Consider the following 25526-nt stretch of genomic DNA (forward strand, 5'->3'; position numbering starts at 1 on the left):
TTAAGTAATGTGGTTCTGTTGGATACATAGAAAATGAATAAAAATAATTAGGAGGAAATCCTCCAGGTGTTACAAATATCAATTTAGAAGAGGAAAAGGGAAAAAACAGTAACAAAAAACAATAACAAGCAAAGAAAACAACACAGTAATAGCAACAAAAACAAAAAAAGCATAAAAACAACAAGAAAAAATTAAAACAAAACAAAAATAGAGTACAAACAAAGCTTTGATCTTTGTAACTAGGAGAGACTATGGGGGGACCTGTCACCTTTGCATGTTTTTCTGTTCTTCTATCTCCCGAAACTCTCCTGAGAGGGTCAAGAAGGTTCCAGAAAAAAATGTCTCCTAGAGTTGCCCAAGCAGAAAAGTCAAAAGAGACTGAGTGAAAACTGGCTACCAGAGGCATCCAGGCAGAAAGGTAGCTCCTTTATCTGTGAAGGTGGGAGTGTCCTGCCCCTGCTGTGAGCTTTAAAATGGGAGAGACTGTGGGGTACCTGTGGCCTTTGCATGTTTCTCTACTCTTTGATTTCCTGAAACTCTCCTGAGAGAGCCAAGAAGGACCCAGCAAAAACTGTCACCTAGAGGTGCCCAAGCAGAAAGGCCAAGAAAGACTGAGTGAAAACTGGCTAACAGAGGTGCCCAAGCAGAAAAGTATCTTCTTTATCTGTGAAAGTGGGAGGGCTATGCCCCTGCTGTGAGACTGTGGGGGACCAGCCGCCTTTCCATGTATCTCTGCTCTTCTGTCTCCTGGAACTCTCCTGAGAAGGCCAAGAAAGGCTCAGCAAATAGTCTCCTACAGGCTCCAAAAGAGTGCTGATGTGCTTTGCATCGCAGTTGCGCACTCTTTCTAACTAAATAACCCCACCATAACACGCAGAAAAAATTACACTACAAGCATGACAGTGGGGAAAACTCGCAAGCAAACACCATGAACAAGGAATGGAAATGATAATTATGATGACCCAAAAAATAATAACCATCTGAATAATCTCTCAGATAACGAGTTTAGAATAGAAATATGGAGGATGCTCATGGAAATCAAAGAAAACACAGCTCTAGTGAACTGAACACAAAGACAGAAATCAAAAAAATCCAAACTTAAATAACATATCTGAAAAAAAATGGTAGCTGAACTGAAAAACCTCCATGAAAAACCTCTCCAACAGGGTAACAGCAGCCGAGGACAGAATTAGTGAATTGGAAGATAAAATGCAGTACAACTATATACAGCAGAAGAGATTGAAAAAAACCCTTAAGGCAAACTATGAGACAATGGAAAAAATACTCAAAGAGTGTGAACAGATGAAAATAGAAGTCTTTGATAAACTCAACAGAAACAACATAAGAATCATTGGAGTCCCAGAGGCCCAATAAGAAAATCTCCAGGAAGAGTCAACAGTCAAAGACATCATCACCAAGAAACTCCCAGAGCTAAAGACTGCATGCAATCAAATCCTGCATGCCCAAAGAGTACCAGCTAAAAGAGACCCGAAGAAAAACCCTAAGGACAGATTCTAGTCACAATGAGGAATCCCATAGATAGAGACAGAATAATGAAAGCAGCAGGAACAAAAATGGAAATTACATTTAATGGAGTATCCTTAAGGTTTACAGCAGACATTTTACAAGAAACACTCAAGGCCACAAGACAGTGGTGGGATACTGTGAAAAGACCGAATGAAATGGAGGCTTCATCTAGAATACTGCAAGCAGCCTGACTCACATTCAAGTTTGAAAAAAAGGATACATAGCTTCACAGATAAGCAACAGCTCACAAAATTTACAGATGTAAAACCAGCCTTCAAAGAAAAACTGAAAGGTCTACTTTAAGACAAGACAGACCAACAGACACACCAAAATTATACACTAAGATGACATTAAATCCCATGATAATCATCTCCCTTAATGTGAATGGAATAAATGAACCAATTAAGAGACACACAGAGGATTTCACCCTGGGTGCGGCTCATCTGCAGCCTGCCTTCCCGTGAGCCTTCCGGGGAGCCTGCCTTCCCGTGAGCCTTCCGTGGAGGTGAGTCAACACGCCCAGAAAGGGAGGAGCCACTGAACTCCGCTGGATCTCAGATACCAGCACCCTTCTGCCTCTCTACTCTGCTGTCCTGCATTTTCGGCCTGATTTCATCCTGGGTGCGGCTCTTCAGCCAGCCTGCCTTGCTGTGAGCCTTCCGGGGAGCCTGCCTTCCCATGAGCCATCCGTGGAGGTGAGTTGACACGCCCAGAAAAGGAGGAGCCACTGAACTCCGCTGGATCTCAGATGCCAGCACCCTTCTGTCTCTCTACTCTGCTGTCCTGCATTTTCGGCCTGATTTCATCCTGGGTGCGGCTCATCTGCCAGCCTGCCTTCCTGTGAGCCTTCCGTGGAGGTGAGTCCACACGCCCAGAAAGGGAGGAGCCAGAGGAGCACGGTTACTCCGCTCCCCTTCGCGACGGTGCACATCAATTAGCCAATGAATACAACCACAACACATAGAAAAACCCGCAATACTAGTGTGACAATGGGGAAACAACACGGGCCAGCGCAAGACATAGAGAATGAAGATGGCAACTCTGATGACTTGAGCCTGACCAACCACCTAGTCAGTCTCTCAGATAAGGAGTTTAGAGTTGAAATATGGAACATGTTCAAAGAACTCAAACAAAGTATAGAAGAGAACACTAATAAAAATCAGGAGAATATGAAGATAGAAATGAGAAAACTCCAAACAGAAATTTCAGATCAAATAACAGGTCTGAAAAACTCAGTAGATGAATTGAAGAAAAACATGGTTGAGATTTTCCACAGGTTAACAGCAGCTGAGGATAGAATCAGTACACTGGAAGATGAGATGCATAACAATTACATACAGCAGAAGAAATTGGAAAAAAGCCTCAAAGCAAATGATCAAACAATGGAAAAATTACTCAAAGAATGGGAACAGATGAAAATAGAAGTCTATGGGGGCCGGAGAGATAGCATGGAGGTAAAGCGTTTGCCTTTCATGCAGGAGGTCATCGGTTCGAATCCCGGCGTCCCATATGGTCCCACGTGCCTGCCAGGAGCAATTTCTGAGCCTGGAGCCAGGAATAACCCCTGAGCACTGCCTGGTGTGACCCAAAAACCAAAAAGAAAAAGAAAAAAAAAAAGAAAATAGAAGTCTATGATAAGCTCAACAGAAACAACTTAAGAATCATTGGAGTCCCAGAGACTCAGGAAGAAAATCTCCAGGAAGAATCAACAGTCAAGAACATCATTAAAGAGAAACTACCAGAGCTAATGAATACATGCGATCAAATCCTGCATGCCCGAAGAGTGCCAACTAAAAGAGACCCCAGAAAAAACACCCCAAGACACATCCTAGTCACAATGACGAATCTCATAGATAGAGACAGAATTCTGAAAGCAGCAAGATCGAAAAGAGAAATTACATTCAAGGGAACATTCTTGAGATTTACTGCAGAAATGTCACCAGAAACACTCAAGGCCAGAAGGCAGTGGTGGGACATAGTGACAAAACTCAATGAAATAAATGCTTCGCCTAGAATACTGCACCCAGCAAACTCACTTTCAGGTTTGAAGGAACAATACATAGTTTCACAGAAAAACAACAGCTCAAAAACTTCACAGACTCAAAACCATTCTTAAAAGAAAAACTGAATGGCATACTTTAAGACAAAGCTTACCAACAGACACACCAAACTTTAATATAAAGATGGCACTAACTCCCAGGACAATTCTTTCTCTCAATGTCAATGGACTAAGTTAAGAGACACAGAGTGGCTAAATGGATCAAAAAACTCAATCTAACCTTCTGCTGCCTACAAGAAACGCACCTGAATAGTCAGAACAAACATAGACTCAAAATAAAAGGCTAGAGGAAAATCATCCAAGCAAACAACACCCAAAAAAAAGCAGGAGTGGCCATACTAATATCAGATGATGCAAACTTTATACTTAGGAAAGTTGTAAGGGACAAAGATGGACATTTTGTATTAATCAAGGGATATGTACAGCAGGAAGAAATCACCCTCCTAAACATATATGCACCAAATGAGGGGCCAGCAAAATATTTAATACAACTGTTGACAAATCTGAAAAACAATATCAATAACAACACAATAATTGTGGGAGACCTCAACACGGCATTGTCAACACTAGACAGGTCAACCAGACTGAAACCCAACAAGAATATACTAGATCTGAGGAGAGAAATGGAAGAAAGAGGCCTAGTAGATATATACAGGACACTCCACTCCCAGAAGCCTGGATACACATTTTTCTCTAATGTACATGGGACATTCTCCAGGATAGACTACATGTTAGCACATAAAACATACCTCCATAATATCAAGAGGATAGAAATTTTGCAGGCTGCCTTTGCTGACCACAAAGCCCTGAAATTATATATGAAATACAAAGGGACACAGAAGAAAAATTTTAACACCTGGAAGTTAAATAGCCTCATACTGAATAATCAGTGGGTCCAAGATGAAATCAAAGAGGTCCGAGATGAAATCAAAACCTTCCTGAAAACAAATGACAATGGAGACACAAACTATCAGAACCTATGGGACACAGCAAAAGCAGTACTGAGAGGAGAATTTATAGTTTTGCAAGCACACATCAGGAAAGAAGAAGGGGCATACCTGAATAGCTTAATAACGCAGCTCATAGAATCAGAAAGTGCTCAACAAAAGGATCCAAAAATAGGGAGGCAGAAGGAAATAACAAAGCTGAGAGCAGAAATCAATGAAGTGGAAATCCGAAAAACCATCCAAAAGATCAACGAAAGCAGAAGTTGGTTCTTTGAAAAAATAAACCAGATTGATAGACCACTGGCAAAACTAACAAAGAAAGAAAGAGAGAGAAACTTGATAAATCGTATTAGGAATGAAAAAGGAGAGATCACTACTGATATGGTAGAGATTCAAAGGGTAATCAGAAACTACTTTGAGAAACTATATGCCACTAAAAATGAAAACCTGGAAGAAATGGATAAATTCTTGGAATCTTATAATCTTCCACGATTGAATGAAGAGGATGTAGCATATATAAACACACCCATTACTATTGAGGAAATTAAGAAAGTAATCAAATGTCTGCCCAAAAACAAAAGCCCAGGCCCAGATTGATTTACTAATAAATTCTTTCAAACCTTTCAAGAGGAACTATTACCAATCCTGGCAAGATTCTTTCATGAAATTGAAAAAACAGGAAAACTTCCAAATACCTTTTATGAAGCCAACATCACCTTGATACCTAAGCCAGACAGAGATGCTACGAAAAAAGAAAATTACAGACCAATATCGCTGATGAATGCAGATGCAAAGATCTTCAACAAAATCCTGGCAAATATGATTCAATGCCTCATTAAGAAGATCATCCACTATGATCAAGTAGGTTTCATTCCAGGAATGCAAGGCTGGTTTAACATCCGTAAATCTATCAACATAATAAACAACATCAACAGCAAGAAAAATAAAAATCACATGATCATATCAATCGATGCAGAGAAAGCATTTGACAAGGTCCAACACCCATTCTTGATCAAAACTCTCAGCAAGATGGGAATGGAAGGAACCTTTCTCAATATAGTTAAGGCCATCTACCACAAGCCAGAGGCAAATATTGTCCTTAATGGAGAAAAACTGAAAGCCTTTCCTCTAAATTCTGGCACAAGACAAGGCTGTCCTCTCTCACCACTCCTATTCAACATAGCACTGGAAGTACTTGCTATAGCGATTAGGCAAGAAAAAAGATATAAAGGGAATCCAGATAGGAAAGGAAGAAGTCAAGCTCTCACTGTTTTCAGATGACATGATACTCTACTTAGAAAACCCCAAAGACTCTACCAAAAAGCTTCTAGAAACAATAGACTCATATAGCAAGGTGGCAGGCTACAAAATTAACACACAAAAATCAATGGCCTTTCTATACACCAATACTAATAAGGAAGAAATGGACATTAAGAAAACAACCCCATTCACTATAGTGTCACACAAACTCAAATATCTTGGAATCAACTTGACTAAAAATGTGAAGGACCTATACAAAGAAAACTATAAAACTCTGCTCCAAGAAATAAGTGAGGACACGTGGAAATGGAAGCACATACCCTGCTCATGGATTGGCAGGTGTAACATCATTAAAATGGCAATACTCCCCAAAGCACTGTACAGATTTAATGCGATTCCCCTAAAGATACCCATGACATTCTTCAAAGAAGTGGATCAGGCACTTTTGAAATTTATTTGGAACAATAAACACCCTCGAATAGCTAAAGCAATCATTGGGAAAAAGAATATGGGAGGAATTACTTTCCCCAACTTTAAACTGTACTACAAAGCAATAGTTATCAAAACAGCATGGTATTGGAATAAGGACAGGCCCTCAGATCAGTGGAATAGGCTTGAATACTCAGAAAATGTTCCCCAGACATACAATCACCTAATTTTTTATAAAGGAGCAGGAAATCCTAAATGGAACAAAGAAAGCCTCTTCAACAAGTGGTGTTGGCACAACTGGGTAGCCACTTGCAAAAAATTGAACTTAGACCCCCAGCTAACATCATGTACGAAGGATAAATCTAAATGGATTAAAGACCTCGATATCAGACCCAAAAGCATAAGAAATATAGAACAACACGTTGGTAAAACACTCCAGGACATTGAGGCTAAAGGCATCTTCAAGGAAGACACTGCACTCTCCAAGCAAGTGAAAGCAGAAATTAACAGATGGGAATATATTAAGCTGAGAAGCTTCTGCACCTCAAAGGAAATAGTGCCCAAGATACAAGAGCCACCCACTGAGTGGGAGAAACTATTCACCCAATACCCATCAGTAAGGGGCTAATCTCCAAAATATACAAGGCACTGACAGAACTTTATAAGAAAAAAACATCTAATTCCATCAAAAAATGGGGAGAAGAAATGAACAGACACTTTGACAAAGAAGAATTACAAAAGGCCAAAATACACATGAAAAAGTGCTCCACATCACTAATCATCAGGGAGATGCAAATCAAAACAACGATGAGATACCACCTCACACCACAGAGAATGGCACACATCACAAAGAATGAGAATAAACTGTGTTGGCGGGGATGTGAGGAGAAAGGAACTCTTATCCACTGCTGGTGGGAATGCCGTCTAGTTCAACCTTTATGGAAAGCGATATGGAGATTTCTCCAAAAATGATAATCGAGCTCCCATACGATCCAGCTATACCACTCCTAGGAATATACCCTAGGAACACAAAAATACAATACAAAAACCCCTTCCTTACACCTATATTCATTGCAGCACTATTTACCATAGCAAGACTCTGGAAACAAGCAAGATGCCCTTCAACAGACGAATGGCTAAAGAAACTGTGGTACATATACACAATGGAATATTATGCAGCTGTCATATCCATACTGGTTTTAGCCTCACCATTTTTACACTTTCTATTTCCTAAATACCAGCCAATAACTATGCTCACAGTAACAACGTGAGCCAACACAGAAATTCCACAAACTATGACGGCTGGAGACAATGCAATTTTCTTTTTTTTAAATATTTTTATTTAAACACCTTGATTACCAATATGATTGTAGTTGGGTTTCAGTCATATAAAGAACACCCCCTTCACCAGTGCAACATTCCCATCACCAATGTCCCAAAACTCCCTCCTCCCACCTCCTTGCCTGTAGTTGAGACAGGTTTTCTACTTTCCTCATTCATTCACATTATTATGATAGATATCAGTGTAGTTAAAAAATGAAATTCTTAATAATATCTTTGGGTTCCCAAACCTCAGAGGCATCATTGTGAAAGGTCTGTGTTTCCCCACGAAAGCTCCCTGGTAAGCTGCTCTCATCATTAGCTTGTGCCACAAATAGACACATGAAAGAAACAAGATCTGTGGGTTTTAGTTAGTTTGTTTTTGTTTGTTTTGAGAAGGGTGGAGGTTTGGGCCTCATTCAGTGATACTCAGAGCTTATTCCTCATTTTATGATCTGGATTCATTTGTAAAGGTGTTTAGGGAACCATATTCGGTGTCCTGGCTGGATCCCAGATTTCATAGCAAGCACCTTACCCATTGTACTATCTCTCTAACCCTGACCATGTTCTTAAGGTTGTGTTTATGTGAGGCTTTCAAATAATGTACCAGGCTCTACTAGCCTCCTTCCCTCAGTTAAAGCTCATCAGTGATGTTCTCCTGGAAAAATCCAGACTCAGGACCTTCTCTGTGAGGGAGCTACAGAATCTTAACTGGATGATTATACTAGCTCCTTCTTGCTATTTTCAAGCTAGCACTGACCAAGTACTCTGCCCTATACTGAATTTCTCAGCAGTTGAGTCACTCTGCTTCGGATATTAGGTGGCATTCAGTAGGCATCTGGGATTCCTAAGGCGTGTGTGGTCACAGCACAGGATTGGATGGCAGTGGACCAGCTTTTATAATCTCTCCACCTTCAATTCTTCTAAACTTTCAAATCACTGGCAACCGATCTCTTGAATGATTACTTAGGAACTCTGATTACCAGACAATAAAAGCAGTCAAAGTTCTGAGTTAAGAAACTATCTGTGGTGCCTGGAAAATATAATTTTTCTTTTCAGTGTTAAGGCCTCTCACAGAAAAGGCAAAAGCATGTGCTCTTCTACAGAGCCATATTCACTACCTTGGGCCTGGATATGATGGCACCATTTAGCTACATTAGAGGAAACCAACAAACCTAATATCTAGGTGGAACCTAGAATTAAGCCATCCAGCGGCATCTGTGGATGGGCTTACTAATTTTCTCCAAGTCTCTGTATTATTCAAAGACTCTGTATTTCTCAGATAAAAAACAATCAGTATTCTTAGGAGCTTCTGTGAATTTGGATCCTCTCACCCATCTCCACGCTTCTATTGATCCAGCTTCTGTTATTGTCTGTTACATTCCTGATTACTTTTTATTTTTTAAAATTTATTGTAAGAATTTATTCAAGAAAAAATCACACTAAGAACGGCGCTATATCACAGAAGCAAACATTTCTCTCTGGACTGTCTTCTCTGTTGCATGCTCGGGCCTAAGATTTGACCCAGTGTGAGGCTTCATCCACGGAGGACTCCCCTCCCATAGAGGCAAGTCAGCCCATCCAGAAAGGGAGGAGCCAGAGGAGTGTGCTGCCTACATCATATAGACAATGAATACCACTACAACACGTAGAAAAACCCACAATACAAGTGTGACAATGGGGAAACAACGCAGGCCAGCATCAGACATAGAGAATGAAGATGACAATTCTGAGGACCAGATAATGACTGAACAACTAATCAACCTCTCAGATAAGGACTTTAGACTAGCAATATGGAAGGTGCTCAACAGACTCCAAGACCATGGATCGAGTTGAACAGAACACTAATAAGAACCAAGAAAATATGAAGGCAGAAATGACAAAACTCCAAACTGAAATAACATGTCAACTAACAGGACTGAAAAAGTCAGTAAACGAAGTGAATGACAAAATGGATAAGCTCTGGGACAGGGTATCAGAAGCTGAGAATAGACTTGGTGCTGTGGAAGATGAGATACATAACAATTCCATACAGCAGGAGAGATTGGACAAAAAACTTAAAGCAAATGAGCAGACAATGGAAAAATTAGTCAAAGAATGGGAACAGACGAAAATAGAAGTCTATGATAAGATCAACAGAAACAACTTAAGAATCATTGGAGTCCCAGAGACCCAGGAAGAAAATTTCCAGGAAGAATCAACGGTCAAGAACATCATTAAAGAGAAACTTCCAGAGCTAAAGAATATATGTGATCAAATCCTGCATGCCCGAAGAGTACCAACCAAAAGAGACCCCAGAAAAACCACCCCAAGACACATCCTAGTCACAATGACAAATCCCACAGATAGAGACAGAATTCTGAAAACAGGAAGATCAAAAGGGGAAATCATGTTCAAGCAAGCTTCCCTGAGATTTACAGCAGACCTGTCACCAGAAACGCTCAATGCCAGAAAGCAGTGGTGGGATATTGTGACAAGACTGAATGAAATGAATGCTTCACCCAGAATACTATACCCAGCAAAACTCACTTTCTGGTTTGACGGAAGAATACATGGTTTCACAGACAAAAAACAGCTCAGAAACTTCACAGACACAAAACCAGTCTTAAGAGAAAAACTGAAAGACCTAATCTAAGACAAGACTACCCAAAAGACACACCAAATTTTGAAATAAAGATGGCGTTAAATCCCAGGACAATTCTTTCTCTCAACGTCAATGGACTAAATGCACCAGTTAAGAGACACAGAGTGGCTAAATGGATCAAAAAACTCAATCCAACCTTCTGCTGCCTACAGGAAACGCACCTGAATAGTCAGAACAAACATAGACTCAAAATAAAAGGCTGGAGAAAAGTTATCCAAGCAAACAACACCCATAAAAAAGCTGGAGTGGCCATACTAATATCAGACGATGCAAACTTTATACTCAGGAAGGTTGTAAGGGACAAAGACGGACATTTTATATTAATCAAGGGGTACGTAGAGCAGGAAGAATTCACTCTCCTAAACATATATGCACCAAATGAGGGGCCAGCAAAATATTTAATACAACTGTTGACAAATCTGAAAAATAATATCAACAACAACACAATAATTGTGGGGGACCTTAACACGGCTTTGTCAACACTGGACAGGTCAACCAGACTGAAACCCAACAAGAATATACTAGACCTGAGGAGAGAAATGGAAGAAAGAGGCCTAGTGGATATATATAGGACACTCCATCCCCAGAAACCTGGATACACATTCTTCTCCAATGTACATGGGACATTCTCCAGGATAGACTACATTCTGGCACATAAAACATACCTCCATAAGATCAAGAGGATAGAAATTTTGCAGACTACCTTCGCTGACCACAAGGCTCTGAAATTATTTGTGAACTCCAAAGGGACTCAGAAGAAACACTTTAACACCTGGAAGTTAAACAGCCTCATGCTCAATAACCAGTGGGTCTGAGATGAAATCAAGGAGGAAATAAAAAGGTTCCTGGAAACAAATGACAATCAAGACACAAACTCTCAGAACTTATGGGACACAGCAAAAGCAGTACTGAGAGGAAAATTTATAGCTTTCCAAGCACACATCAGGAAGGAAGAAGGAGCTTACCTGAGTAGCTTAATGACACAGGTAATAGAACTAGAAAATGCTCAACAAAAGGACCCAAGAATAGGAAGACAGAAGGAAATAACAAAGCTGAGAGCAGAAATCAACGAAGTGGAAACTCAAAAAACAATCCGAAAGATCAACGAAAGCAGAAGTTGGTTCTTTGAAAAAACAAACAAGATTGATAGACCACTGGCAAACCTAACAAAGAAAGAGAGAGAGAGAAACTTGATAACTCGTATCAGGAATGAAAAAGGAGAGATCACTACTGATATGACAGAGATTCAAAGGGTAATCAGAAACTACTTTGAAAAACTCTACGCCACTAAAAATGAGAACCTGGAAGAAATGGATAAATTCTTGGACTCTTATAATCTTCCACGGTTGAAGGAAGAGGATGTAGCATATCTAAACACCCCCATCACCATTGATGAAATTAAAACAGTAATCAAATGTCTGCCGAAAAACAAAAGCCCAGGTCCAGATGGATTCACTAATGAATTCTATCAAACTTTCCAAGAGGAACTACTGCCAATCTTGGCAAGACTCTTTCATGAAATTGAACAAACAGAAACACTTCCAAATAGCTTTTATGAAGCCAACATCACCTTGATACCTAAACCAGACAGAGACGCTACCAAAAAAGAAAATTACAGACCAATATCACTGATGAATGCAGATGCAAAGATCCTCAACAAAATCCTGGCAAATAGGATTCAATGCCTCGTTAAGAAGATCATCCACTACGATCAAGTAGGTTTCATCCCAGGAATGCAAGGCTGGTTTAACATCCGTAAATCTATCAACATAATACACAACATCAATAACAAGAAAAATAAAAACCACATGATCATATCAATAGATGCAGAGAAAGCATTTGATAAGGTCCAACACCCATTCTTGATCAAAACTCTCAGCAAGATGGGAATGGAGGGAACCTTCCTCAATATAGTGAAGGCCATCTACCACAAGCCAGTGGCAAATATTATCCTCAATGGAGAAAAACTGAAAGCCTTTCCTCTAAATTCTGGCACAAGACAAGGCTGTCCTCTCTCCCCACTCCTTTTCAACATAGCACTGGAATTACTTGCTATAGCGATTAGGTAAGAAAAGGATATCAAGGGAATCCAGATAGGAAAGGAAGAAGTCAAGCTCTCACTGTTTGCAGATGACATGATACTCTACTTAGAAAACCCTAAAGACTCTATCAAAAAGCTTCTAGAAACAATAGACTCATATAGCAAGGTGGCAGGCTACAAAATTAACACACAAAAATCAATGGCCTTTCTATATACCAATAGTAATAAGGATGAAATGGACATTAAGAACACAACCCCATTCACAATAGTACCACACAAACTCAAATATCTTGGAATCAACTTGACTAAATATGTGAAGGACCTATACAAAGAAAACTATAAAACTCTGCTCCAAGAAATAAGAGAGGACACACGGAAATGGAAACACATACCCTGCTCATGGATTGGCAGGATTAACATCATCAAAATGTCAATACTCCCCAAGGCATTATACAGATATAATGCCATCCCTCTAAAGATACCCATGACATTCTTCAAAGAAGTGGATCAGACACTTTTGAAATTCCTTTGGAACAATAAACACCCTCGAATAGCTAAAGCAATCATTGGGAAAAAGAATATGGGAGGAATTACTTTTCCCAACTTTAAACTGTACTACAAAGCAACAGTTATCAAAACAGCATGGTATTGGAATAAGGATAGGTCCTCAGATCAGTGGAATAGGCTTGAATACTCAGAAAATGTTCCCCAGAGATACAACCATCTAATTTTTGATAAAGGAGCAGGAAATCCTAAATGGAGCAGGGAAAGCCTCTTCAACAAGTGGTGTTGGCACAATTGGATAGCCACTTGCAAAAAATTGAACTTAGACCCCCAGCTAACATCATGTACGAAGGTAAAATCCAAATGGATTAAAGACCTCGATATCAGCCCCAAAACCATAAGATATATAGAACAGCACATAGGCAAAACACTACAGGACATTACAGGCATCTTCAAGGAGGAAACTGCACTCTCCAAGCAAGTGAAAGCAGAGATTAACAGATGGGAATATATTAAGCTGAGAAGCTTCTGCACCTCAAAGGAAATAGTGCCCAGGATACAAGAGCCACCCACTGAGTGGGAGAAACTATTCACCCAATACCCATCAGATAAGGGGCTAATCTCCAAAATATACAAGGCACTGACAGAACTTTACAAGAAAAAAACATCTAACCCCATCAAAAAATGGGGAGAAGAAATGAACAGACACTTTGACAAAGAAGAAATACGCATGGCCAAAAGACACATGAAAAAATGTTCCACATCACTAATCATCAGGGAGATGCAAATCAAAACAACGATGAGATACCACCTCACACCCCAGAGAATGGCACACATCACAAAGAATGAGAATAAACAGTGTTGGCGGGGATGTGGAGAGAAAGGAACTCTTATCCACTGCTGGTGGGAATGCTGTCTAGTTCAACCTTTATGGAAAGCGATATGGAGATTCCTCCAAAAACTGGAAATCGAGCTCCCATACGATCCAGCTATACCACTCCTAGGAATATACCCTAGGAACACAAAAATACAATACAAAAACCCCTTCCTTACACCTATATTCATTGCAGCTCTATTTACCATAGCAAGACTCTGGAAACAACCAAGATGCCCTTCAACAGACGAATGGCTAAAGAAACTGTGGTACATATACACAATGAATATTATGCAGCTGTCAGGAGAGATGAAGTCATGAAATTTTCCTATACATGGATGTACATGGAATCTATTATGCTGAGTGAAATAAGTCAGAGAGAGAGAGAAAAACGCAGAATGGTCTCACTCATCTATGGGTTTTAAGAAAAATGAAAGACACCCTTGTAATAATAATTTTCAGACACAAAAGAGAAAAGAGCTGGAAGTTCCAGCTCACCTCAGGAAGCTCACCACAAAGAGTGATGAGTTTAGTTAGAGAAATAACTACATTTTGAACTGTCCTAATATTGAGAATGTATGAGGGAAATGTAGAGCCTGTTTAGGGTACAGGCGGGGTTTGGGGGGGGGAGGAGGGAGATTTGGGACTTGGGTGATGGGAATGTTGCACTGGTGATGGGTGGTGTTCCTTTTATGACTGAAACCCAAACACAATCATGTATGTAATCAAGGTGTTTAAATAAAAAAAAATTAAAAAAAAAGAATTTATTCAAGAGACAAAATTGATTAACATAATGAGTAAACTAACATAACATAATATGGTGACATAACATAACATATAATATAATTGATATAATAATACATGTAAGTCAAAGAAAGGTTCTGATTAAAAACACAATTTTTCCCACAATGGCTCACATATCTTACACAGTAATATTTTAGGTACATATTAACATTGAATCAGGAAAATACCCATCACCAAATTGTCCTCCCCCCCATTCCCATTCCCTTTCTGCAACTCATATCCCCCACAATCACCCACTGGGCTGCTAGTGTAAGTGGTACCTTCTTTGTTTAGCCTACTATTAGTGATTATATATCTCTTTGGTCCTGGTGCCATCCCTTGTTTCTCCCTCTATTTGAGAGGTTGAGCTAGATAAATCGAGTTATGTTGTTTTGTTTGAGGGAAAGAAAAGCAATAGAATGGGGTAAAACGAAGAAAAAAATCAAATGAAAAAAATCAAATATGCTGAATATGGGTGAAGTCCTTCTAGAGGCTATCAACCTCAGTTTGAAAGAGGACATGATAAAGGTAATTGAAACACCACACAATACAGAAAAAAATGTCAAATTAAATATCCAGTAAGCACTTCAGCAATAAAGACAAGCACCACACAATTGTCTTGGTTCTAAACTCAAATCATGCTTGAGTGCAAAAATAAAGAGAAAGACAAGACAAAATAAAATAATATTGGAGACATCAACAGTAGTCTCCACACTAAAATAAAGACGTCAAAAAATCAATCAATCGATAAATAAACATCTGGAAAAATGATTGTTTTGTGCTTTTTTTCTCTTTGTCTTTATCACCCTGCATAGGCACAGTAACTATTGGGAATATTGTAGATGGAGTTCCCTTGACCTAGGAGATACAGGGTTTCTACACCCCTGAAGTATACTGTCATGGGATTAACTCTAAACTCCGTGCACAATCTTTTACTCTCTCCTTGCTGCTTTCGTGGTGTGTGGAAGACTTCTGCTTTGTCTTGGATGGTAAAATCAGACCTCTGTTTCTAGAGATCTTGGTGGCTGTGCAGCTCAGGGAATGGAGTTTATGAAGTCTTTCTTTGTGGTTCTTGCAGTTATGCTTCTTCAGTGTCGTTTTAATCTATCTTCTGTAGTTGATGTTCTTGGTCATTATGTTGCTCCTAATGGAGCCTGGGATAAAGTCTTTCGTTATGTTTCCGGAAGACCCGTTCAGTTGCGGTTGTCTCAGTCAGACTTCTGGAATTGGAGCTCTTGTTTGTTGAACCAATCGTAGACCAAAAGCTAGGCTAGAGCTTTTTGTTGCTGTTGCTGTTGTTGTTGGTGGTCCCTGGATGTGTACTGTCCAGTCTTGTTTGCAACAACCAGTCGTCTGTATATAGCGATCTTGGCTTTTGCACAAATCAGAGGGTGACATGTTTTCTGATTTTGTCTTATCGATAGCAGATGAGGAAGGACAACTTGCTCTTAGATCAAGTTGTTCCCATTTCCTCCTTGTCAGGTTATCAATTTAGAACTGGCTCATGTTGATGTCAGAGCAGCATTGTAAATGCCCTGGAGGGAATTTTGTTCCTGGAGCTATTGCGGAGAACTCTGTCGTATCTATGTCTGGGATCCAGGAGTTAAGGCTGAACGGTCAGTGTCTAGTTCCTTGGAGCCTAAGTTGTTTCCACATGACATACATTCAGGGTAGGAGATGTCCCTGTGTTGTAAACAAGTGTGAGTTCTTATCCCTAGTAGATAATAGCTTGTTTTTATATGTACAATTTCCCCTTTTTTTAATATGTCTTTGCAGGAGGAAGTGGTGCTACATTATATTGCTGGTGGATTTGGGGGGTGGAGAGAAAAAAAACCAGACTCCCGACAAAAACTAAGAATATATATGCTCACACATATCTAAAGGGAAAAAGTTTCTTTAAAAAAAGAGAAGATTAAATAAAAGATGTAATTAAAGGGATAAAGTGGGGCCAGGAGAGATAGCATGGAGATCAGGCGTCTGTCCTTCCTGTAGAAGGGGGGTGGCTCAGAACCCGGCATCCCATATGGTCCCCCATGCCCACCAGGGATGTTCTCCAAGCATAGAGGCAGGAGCACCCTCCAAGCACTGCCAGGAGTGACCCAAAATAAGCAAAAACAAATCAAATCAAATAAAAAACTAAAGCAAGACTAAACAAACAAACAAAAGAAACTAAGAAGAATAAAAAAGAAAAAAGAAAAAAAGGGGAGAAAGTGATACAGGAGATCACTTTACATTTGGGGAGAAACAGGATATGAGGTAGTGTTACATAGGTCTATACTTATGATGAAAGAATAGGGTTCCCCCTTGTCTTTTGAGATTTCCTTGTGAGGTGTGGGGTCCAGGCAGGAAGGTCTTGGGTAGAGTTCTTGCAGTGGGGGTCCTTTGGAGCTAGTTCTGGTGTCAAGCCACAGTCCACATTAGGGAGAGGTGATTAGGGGGGACACACTGCATGAGTCTGTCGGGGTGTTGGTTATATTTTCTTGCCGGGAATGAGGTGAGAGCTTGAGTGGGTGTCTCTTCACTTGGGTAGTGGGTACTGGCTCGTTGTGGTAGGAGGTCTTTCTTGGTGCCTAGTGGATTAAAAGCTGAGGGTGAAGAGTTAGTGTGGTGGGGATATCGGGGGTGGGATTGAGGGGTGAAGGAATAGTCGAATTTCTAGAGGAGGGAGAGGGGATATTATATGGGATAGTATATAGTATAGTATATAGAGGGGATAGTATATAGGTGTATATTAATGTAGAGAGGTGTGGAATGCAATAGTTGCACTGAGTACTAAGTATAGTACTTGTAAGGAAGAAACTACTAGATCAACTTTTGGGTATGTATAGGTTTCGTGTCTCGAGTACTGACCATTATGTTATCGAGGTCTCTCTATATAGGTGTTTACCCTTTTCAGTTTTGTCCACAGCACCCTATATGTCAGCATTCCTTTCCTATAGAGGAGGTAATCATGTGGTTTTTATTTGAAATAGATTGAGTTGATAGTGAGGAGGAGAAAGTGGAAGAAGAGGGAGACAAGAAGAGAGAATAGGAAAAACAAGACAAAACAAAACAACCCAACAATCAAACACCAAAAACAACAAAAATACAAAGTAATGAGAAGGGAGGTTATAAGAGCAAGGGATGTTAGTTTGGTTGAAAGGGTTCGATGCTTGGGCCCTGTGGTAAAAAATCTGTAGGTCTCGGTTGCTGCTTCGGTGATCTGGCTGGTCCTGTGCTTCAGGTCCTAAAAGAAGGCATAATCTAGAGATAAAGGGTATTTTAAAGAGTTTTATCTGGCCATTTTCATGGTTCAAGCAGATTATGGTGCCTCGTGTGACTGAGCACCGAGGTGCCACCATAGGATGTTCACACTTTGTATCCAGGAACCTTATGGACAGAAAAACTAAGAGGTTATTTTAAATGTGATAAGGTTAGGGCATTCAAATATAATGTTTTGAAGTGTTTCCTTTGGACTCAGTAAGTTCCCATCATAATCTTTACCTGTAATCCTGTATATGATACCTAGTAAATTATTATATGCCTTTGTAGTAAAACGATAATTACATACCTGTTCTCTCTATGCTGCGGTTTCTGTTGTTGCTCGTTTCTTTATGATGTACTGTGTAGTCGCGCTTTGTGTTGCATTTCTCCCCTTTGTTTTGGTCTATACTACCCAGTATATAGCGATTATTACTGTATTCGAGGTTCCTATTCTGTTAAACCCTGTTATATAATCGTGGGGTATTGGATGTATATCTGGTGTATATTCTAGGTACTTCAGAATAGTGCTATTATTCTGTGTTTATCTTTCATCTTCTGGCTTGCTTTATTTAACATAATATGTTCCAGGTCCATCCACGTTGCTGCAAAGTCTGTGATTGTATCGTTTCTGACTGCCATGTAGTATTCCATTGTGTATAGATACCATATCTTAATTATCCACTCATCTGTTGTTGGACATCGAGGTTGGTTCCAAGACTTGGCTATTATACTGAGTGCTGCGATAAATAGTGGGTGCACACATACTTTGGGATGAATGTCCTTCCGACTTGGGGGTAGATACCTAGGAGGGCGATTGCTGGGTCAAATGGCAGCTCAATTCTGAGTTCCTTGAGCACTCTCCAGACTGTTCTCCATAGGTGTTGGACTAGGGGGGCATTCCCACCAGCAGTGGATGAGAGTGCCTTTCATACCGCATCCCCACCAACACAGATTGTTCCCATTATTTTTTATGTGAGCCATCCTCACTGGTGTAAGGTGGTACCTCATTGTTTTCTTGATTTGGATTTCCCTAATGATGAGTGAAGGTGAGCATATTTTCATGTGTTCGTTGGCCATCTTTTGGTCTTCCTTGGAGAAGTGACTATTCATTTCATCTCCCCATTTTTCTATGGCTTTATTTTGTTTTGGGGGACTCAGTTTTCTGAGTGCTTTGTATATTCTGTTTATCAGCCCTTTATATGATGTGTTGAGTGCGAAAAAATTTTCCCATTCAGTTAGCTGTCTTCTTGTCTTAAGTTGGGTTTCCTTCACATGCAGAAGCTTCTTAGTTTGATGTAATCTCATTTGTTTATGTTTGATGCTAGAATCCTTGCCATTGGTATTCCATCCTCGAAGACTTTTTTAATATAAAGGTCTTCGAGTGTTCTGCCTATTTTTTACTCAAAAATTTTATAGATTCTGATCTAATTTCAATGTCTTTAATCCATTTTGAGCTGACTTTTGTATAAGGAGTGAGGTATGGGTCAATTTCCAGTTTCTTACAGATGGTTTTCCAGTTGTACCAACACCATTTGTTGAAGAGACTTTCTTTGTTCCATTTCAAGTTCTTGGCTCTATTGTCAAATATTAGTTGACTGTATATCTGGGGGTTTATTTCTGAAAATTTTGTTCTAACCCACTGGTCTGAGGCTCTGTTTTTGTTCCAGTACCATGTTGTTTTGATCACTATGGCTTTATAGTATAGCTTCAGTTTAGGTAAAGAAATGCCACCCAACTTCTTTTTTTTTAGTATCTGTGACAATGCAATTTTCATTTGAAATATAGACCACAACCATCCAACTGCAGTGATTATCCTTAGATCAAAACCAATTCGTTTTAAACAAAATGGAATAATCCATTTGTATAATAGAGAACAAATGTGTAAGCAAAAAGGTGGCAGAATCTGCATGACTAACCACAGAAACCATTTAATGGTCAGCAGAGGAAATTTCCAATGAAGTATTTTACTACAGTTATGGAGGGTACAGGTTCAGCCTGTAGGAGCCATTATGTTGCAAGTCAGCCTCTGAAGAGGTTGACTGATGGAGGGATGGAGGATGAGGTCTTTCCCCTCCAGCTTGGGGCCCGCGTCTGCCACCCTGTTCAGCCGGCAGTTCTAAGGTGAAGCGGTGGGTAAACATCTCGCAGTCAGGCTTGTGGAAATATTAGCTTTATTTGGTTGACAAGACTGAAGTCCAAAGCCCAGCATCAGTTCCAGGCAAAAGCCCATCGCCTTCCACAGACCCTTGTTTTTATCCCCAGAATCAGGTACCACCCAGTGGTGGGATCAGATACCACCCAATGGTGGAAGCAGAATCAGGTGCCACCCTAGGGTGGGGGCAGAATACCAGGTCACACCCTAGGGTAGGGCACAATCACTGCTCAGGGTAGGTCAGTAACATAATAATCCCATAAAATATTTACATACACAACACTTCTTTCTTTTCTTCCTTCCTTCCTTCCTTCCTTCCTTCCTTCCTTCCTTCCTTCCTTCCTTCCTTCCTTCCTTCCTTCCTTCCTTCCTTTCTTTCTTTCTTTCTTTCTTTCTTTCTTTCTTTCTTTCTTTCTTTCTTTCTTTCTTTCTTTCTTTCTTTCTTTCTTTCTTTCTTTCTTTCTTTCTTTCTTTCTTTCTTTCTTTCTTTCTTTCTTTCTTTCTTTCTTTCTTTCTTTCTTTCTTTCTTTCTTCTTCTTCATCTTCTACTACTACTACTACTACTACTTATTCTTCTTCGTCTACTTCTATTCTTTTTTAATAATATCTTTATTTAAACACATTGATTACAAACATGATTGTGATTAGGATAAAGTCATGTAAAGAACACCCCCTTCACCAGTGCAACATTCCCAACACCAATGTCCCAAATCTCGCTCCACCCTATCGCACCCCCACCTGTACTCTAGACAGACTTTCCAGTTCCCTCATTCATTCCCATGGTTGTGATAGTTCTCAAAGTAGTTATTTCTCTAAAATCACTCACCACTCTTTGTGGTGAGCTTCATGTCGTGAGCTGGACCTTCCAGCCCTACTCTCTTTTGTCTCTGAGGATTGTTGCAAAATATGTCTTTCATTTTTCTTAAAACCCATAGATGAGTGAGACTATTCTACATCTATCTCTCTCCCTCTTACTTATTTCACTCAGCATGATAGATTCCATGTACATTCATGTATACGAAAATTTCATCTCTCCTGACGGCTACATAATATTTCATTATATATATATACACCACAATTCTTTAGCTATTCATCTGTTGAAGAGAATCTTGCTTGTTTCCAGAGTCTGGCTATTGTGAATAGTGCTTCAATAAATATATGTGTGAGAAAGAGATTCTTGTATTATATTCTTGTTTTCCTAGAGTATATCACTAGGAGTGGAATAGCTGGATCGAATTGGAGCTCAATTTCCAGTTTTTGGAGGAATCTCCATACTACTTTCTATAAAGGTTGGACTAGATGGCATTCCCACCAGCAGTGGATAAGAGTACTTTTTTCTCCACATCCCGGACAGCACTGATTGTTCTCATTCTTTATGATGTGTGCCAATCTCTGTGGTGTTAGATGGTATGTCATAGTTGTTTTGATTTGCATCTCTTTGATGATTAGTGATGAGGAGCATTTTTTCATGTGCCTTTTGGCCATTTGTATTTCTTTTTTATCAAAGTGTCTGATCATTTCTTCTCCCCAATTTTGATGGGAATAGATGTTTTTTCTTGTAACATTTTGTCAGTGTCCTGTATATTTTGGATACATAGTGTCCATCTTTGTCCCTTACCACTTTTCTGAGTATAAAGTTGGTGTCATCAGATATTAATATGGCCACACCAGCTTTTTTGAGGGTGTTGTTTGCTTGGATGATTTTCCTCCAGCCTTTGATTTTGAGTCCATGTTTGTTTTGACTATTCAGATGTGTTTCTTGTAGGCAGCAGAAGGTTGGATTCATTTTTTGACCATTTTGCCACTCTGTCTTTTAATTGGTGATTTTAATCCTTTGACATTGAGGGAGATGACTGTCATAGGATTTAATGTCATCTTTGTAGATAAGTTTGTTGTGTTTGTTGGTCTCTCTTGTCTTAGAGTACACCTGTCAGTTTTTCCTTTAAGGCTGGTTTATCATCTGTGAAGTTTCTGAGCTGTTGTTTATACATGAAGCTATGTATTCTTTCTTCAAACCTTAATGTGAGTGGGCTGGGTGCAGTATTCTTGGTGAGGCATTCGTTTCATTCAGTCTTGTCACAATATCCCACCACTGTCTTCTGGCCTTGAGAGTTTCTTTAATGCCATCTTTGTAGATAAGTTTGCTGTGTTTGTTGGTCTCTCTTTTCTTAGAGTAGACCTGTCAGTTTTTCCTTTAAGGCTGGTTTATAATCTGTGAAGTTTCTGAGCTGTTGTTTATCCATGAAGCTATGTATTCTTCCTTCAAACCTGAACGTGAGTTGGGCTGGGTGCAGGATTCTAGGTGAGGAACCCATTTCATTCAGTCTTGTCACAATATCCCACCACTGTCTTTTAACATTTCTGCTGTAAGTCTTAGGGATGCTCCTTTGAATGTAATTTCCCTTTTTGATCTTGCTGCTTTTAGTATTGTATCTCTATCTGTGGGGTTTGTCATCGCAACTAGGATGTGTCTTGGAGTGTTTTTCTTTGGGTCTCTTTTAGCTGGTACACTTCGGGCATGCAGGATTTGATTGATGCAGTCTTTAGCTATGGGTGTATCTCTGTGATGATGTCTTTGACTGTTGATTCTTCCTGGGGATCGCCTTCTTGGTTCTCTGGGACTCCAATGATTCTTATGTTGTTTCTGTTGAGTTTATCAAAGACTTCTATTTTTATCTATTTACATTCCTTTAGTACTTTTTCTATTGTCTGATCGTTTGTCTTAAGGTTCTTTTCCAATTTCTTCTGCTGTATTGAATTGTTCCACACCTCTCTTCCAGCACTCTGATTCTGTCCTCAGCTGCTGTTACCCTGATTGTGAGGCCATCCGCTGAGTTTTTCAGTTGAGCTCCCGTGTTTTTCAGATCTGTTATTTCAGTTTGGAGTTTTCTGATTTCTGTCTTTGTGGTCTGTTTAGATAGATCTATGATTTTTTGAGTTCTACAAACATCCTCCATATTTCTATTCTAAAATCCTTATCTGAGAGGTTAATCAGATGGTTGGATTTTTTTGGGTCATCAGAGGTTTCATCTTCGTTCTCTGTGCATGATGTTTGCTTGCAAGGTTTCCCTATTTCACGCTTGTGGTGTTGTTCATTGGTCAGAAAGTGTTCACGCCTGCGAAGTGGAGCTGCAGTGCTCTTTTGCAGCTTCCAGTTGACAGTTATTTTTATTGACCTTCCTAGCCCTCTGAGGAGAACTTCAGGGATTCAGAAAAGAGATGGCAACTCTCTTTGCAACATGTTGCAATGGCATACACCCCAAGTGCTCACAGTCATCAGGGGCACAGCAAGGCAGAACCACCACAGACAAAGTTATCAGCTCTCTGCCTGGCGACCCCCACATCCAGTCCTTACTCACTCAGTCTTTCTTGGCTTCTCGACCTGAGCAACTCCAGGACGCAGCTTTTTGGGCATGCCCTTTCTAGCCCTCTGAGGAGATTTCAGCGATTCAGAAAAGAGACACAAACAAAGCAATCAGGTCCCTTTAAGTCGTCTTCTTTTCTTCTTCTTCTTCTTCTTCTTCTTCTTCTTCTTCTTCTTCTTCTTCTTCTTCTTCTTCTTCTTCTTCTTCTTCTTCTTCTTCTTCTTCTTCTTCTTCTTCTTCTTCTTCTTCTTCTTCACAAAGGCATAGTAAGTACTGAGAAGTCAGAAAGGGAATTAATTCCCTTGGAATAAGAGATTTTGTGTTTCTCCGCTGTTGAAGCATACTATCTTGAGAACCACTACAGGCTCTGTGCACATGCTCTTTTTTACACCCCAAGATCTTTTTATAGTGCCAGGCAACTTTTCCCTTACTTGTGGATCTAACTAGAGATCTTGGTATTTACACAAGTCATAGGATGAAGTCTAGGAATAGTCTTTATAGTTCTAGACGTTCTGTTCCATCACTGTTGTAATCAGTCTTGTATAACTTGTGGTCTCAATTTTTTTCACAGATACTAGGGCAAAGCCTGTAATAGAGTTTTCAGATTATGATTTCAGAAGTTCTATTCCCTTCCAGTTTTTACAGTCAGACCTCTGGGATTGGAGATCTTGGTTTTTGTACAAATCCTAGGCCAAAGCCTAGGCTAGGAACTTTTAATTGGTCACAGAGTAAGTACTTCCCAGTTTTGAATGTCAATGTCTGTCTTCAGTAGTTGGTAATCTTGGTTTTTGCATAGGTCAAAGGGTGACGTGTCTTCTGATTTTCTCTTACCTTTAGGACATTCTGCTCTTAGATCTAGTTATTGGCATTTTCTCTTTGTCAGGACATCACATCAAAATTGGTGCAAGTTGGTGCTAGAGATGTATTAAGGATTCCCCAGGGGGGATTTTGGTTCCTGGTTCTGTTTCGGGGAATAATGTTGGTTCCATGTCTGAGGCCTAGGTCTCACGATTGGACCGTCACTTCCAGGTCACATGGAGTTTAAGTTGGGTCCACATGATACATATTCAGGTTATGAGGCGCCCATGTATTATAAATGTATGGGTTATTATCTCTAGTAGATAATAGCTTGTTTCTATACATAAAATTTTCTTCCCCTGTTTTTAGTATGCCTTTGCAAAAAGGAATAGTGCCATGTCATATTGCTGGTGCATTTGCGGTAAGAATGTTAGGCTACAGAATCTTTGTGCTCTGGTTTTGATCTGAGCATTAATCCCAGGCAAGAACTTTTCTTGTATTTTCGTACCAAACAGAACCAAAACAGGTGAAGTTAAAGAGAAAACTATCTATTAATATGTAATAAAAGAAATAAATGAAAATGAATTTTAAAAAGAAATTAAAGAAAAACGTGTTTAAGGGGCTACCTTACATTTGGAAATATACAAACTAGGAGGTAATATTATAGAGGTATTAAATATAAAAGGGAATATAGGCTTCTCCATTAAGTCTTTTGAGATATTCTTGTGGGAGGTGAAATACAGGCACATTTTCATCACACATCATGGTTTTCTTGAGTTTCAAAAATGATTTGCAGCTATAAAGGTTCAGGTACTGTCCTTGGACTGGGGGTCCTTCTGGAGCTGAAACAGTAGCATACAACAGTCCACATTTGGAAGAGTGAGAATAAGGGCCACAAAGCATGAGTCACTAGGAGTGTTGGTTGTAGTTTTTTGATGAAGCATGAGATTAGGGCTGAGAGTGTGTTCTTTTGCTTTGGGATCTGGGTGATAGTTTATTGGGGCAGGTGATTGGTTTTGGTACATAATGAGTTAAGAACTGAGGGTAAAGAGAGTTAAATAAGGAAGTATATGGTTCAGAATTGGGGATGGAGGATAGAAAAATTTCTGAAGGAAGGGGGAGGGATAATATATAAAATGGGCTATATACACCTTGAGCATGGATTGTTTACATTTTAGGTCTGGAAATCAGATAGGAGTCCACTGTCTACAAACTCATGCCCACGTAAAGACAAACATTAGTGATCTATCCCTAGGTTGCTTTTGGAGGCCTGACCCTCATAGGCTGGGTCGTACTCTTAAGAAATAATTGAGTTAAGAAAAGATAGATAATTGGCTGAGATACGGATTAGGAGATAAAGGAGGGGAAAATAAAGATAAGAAAAAAGAAAAATAAGTAAATACTGTAAAAATGAGTTTAAAAGGATTGGGCTGGTGAGTTAGTGTTGGAGGGTTTTCCACTTTCAAGGCTCTTCCTCACTAAAGGGGGTAACCTTTGCTAAATAAATGTTTCAAGGTTACATAGTGGCTTGAGCTTTTTAGGAAAAACAGTGTGATCGTGAGGACTATAAGATGTGACTA

This window comes from Suncus etruscus, chromosome X (genome assembly GCF_024139225.1).
Source record: "Suncus etruscus isolate mSunEtr1 chromosome X, mSunEtr1.pri.cur, whole genome shotgun sequence".
NCBI classification, from domain to species: Eukaryota; Metazoa; Chordata; class Mammalia; order Eulipotyphla; family Soricidae; genus Suncus; species Suncus etruscus.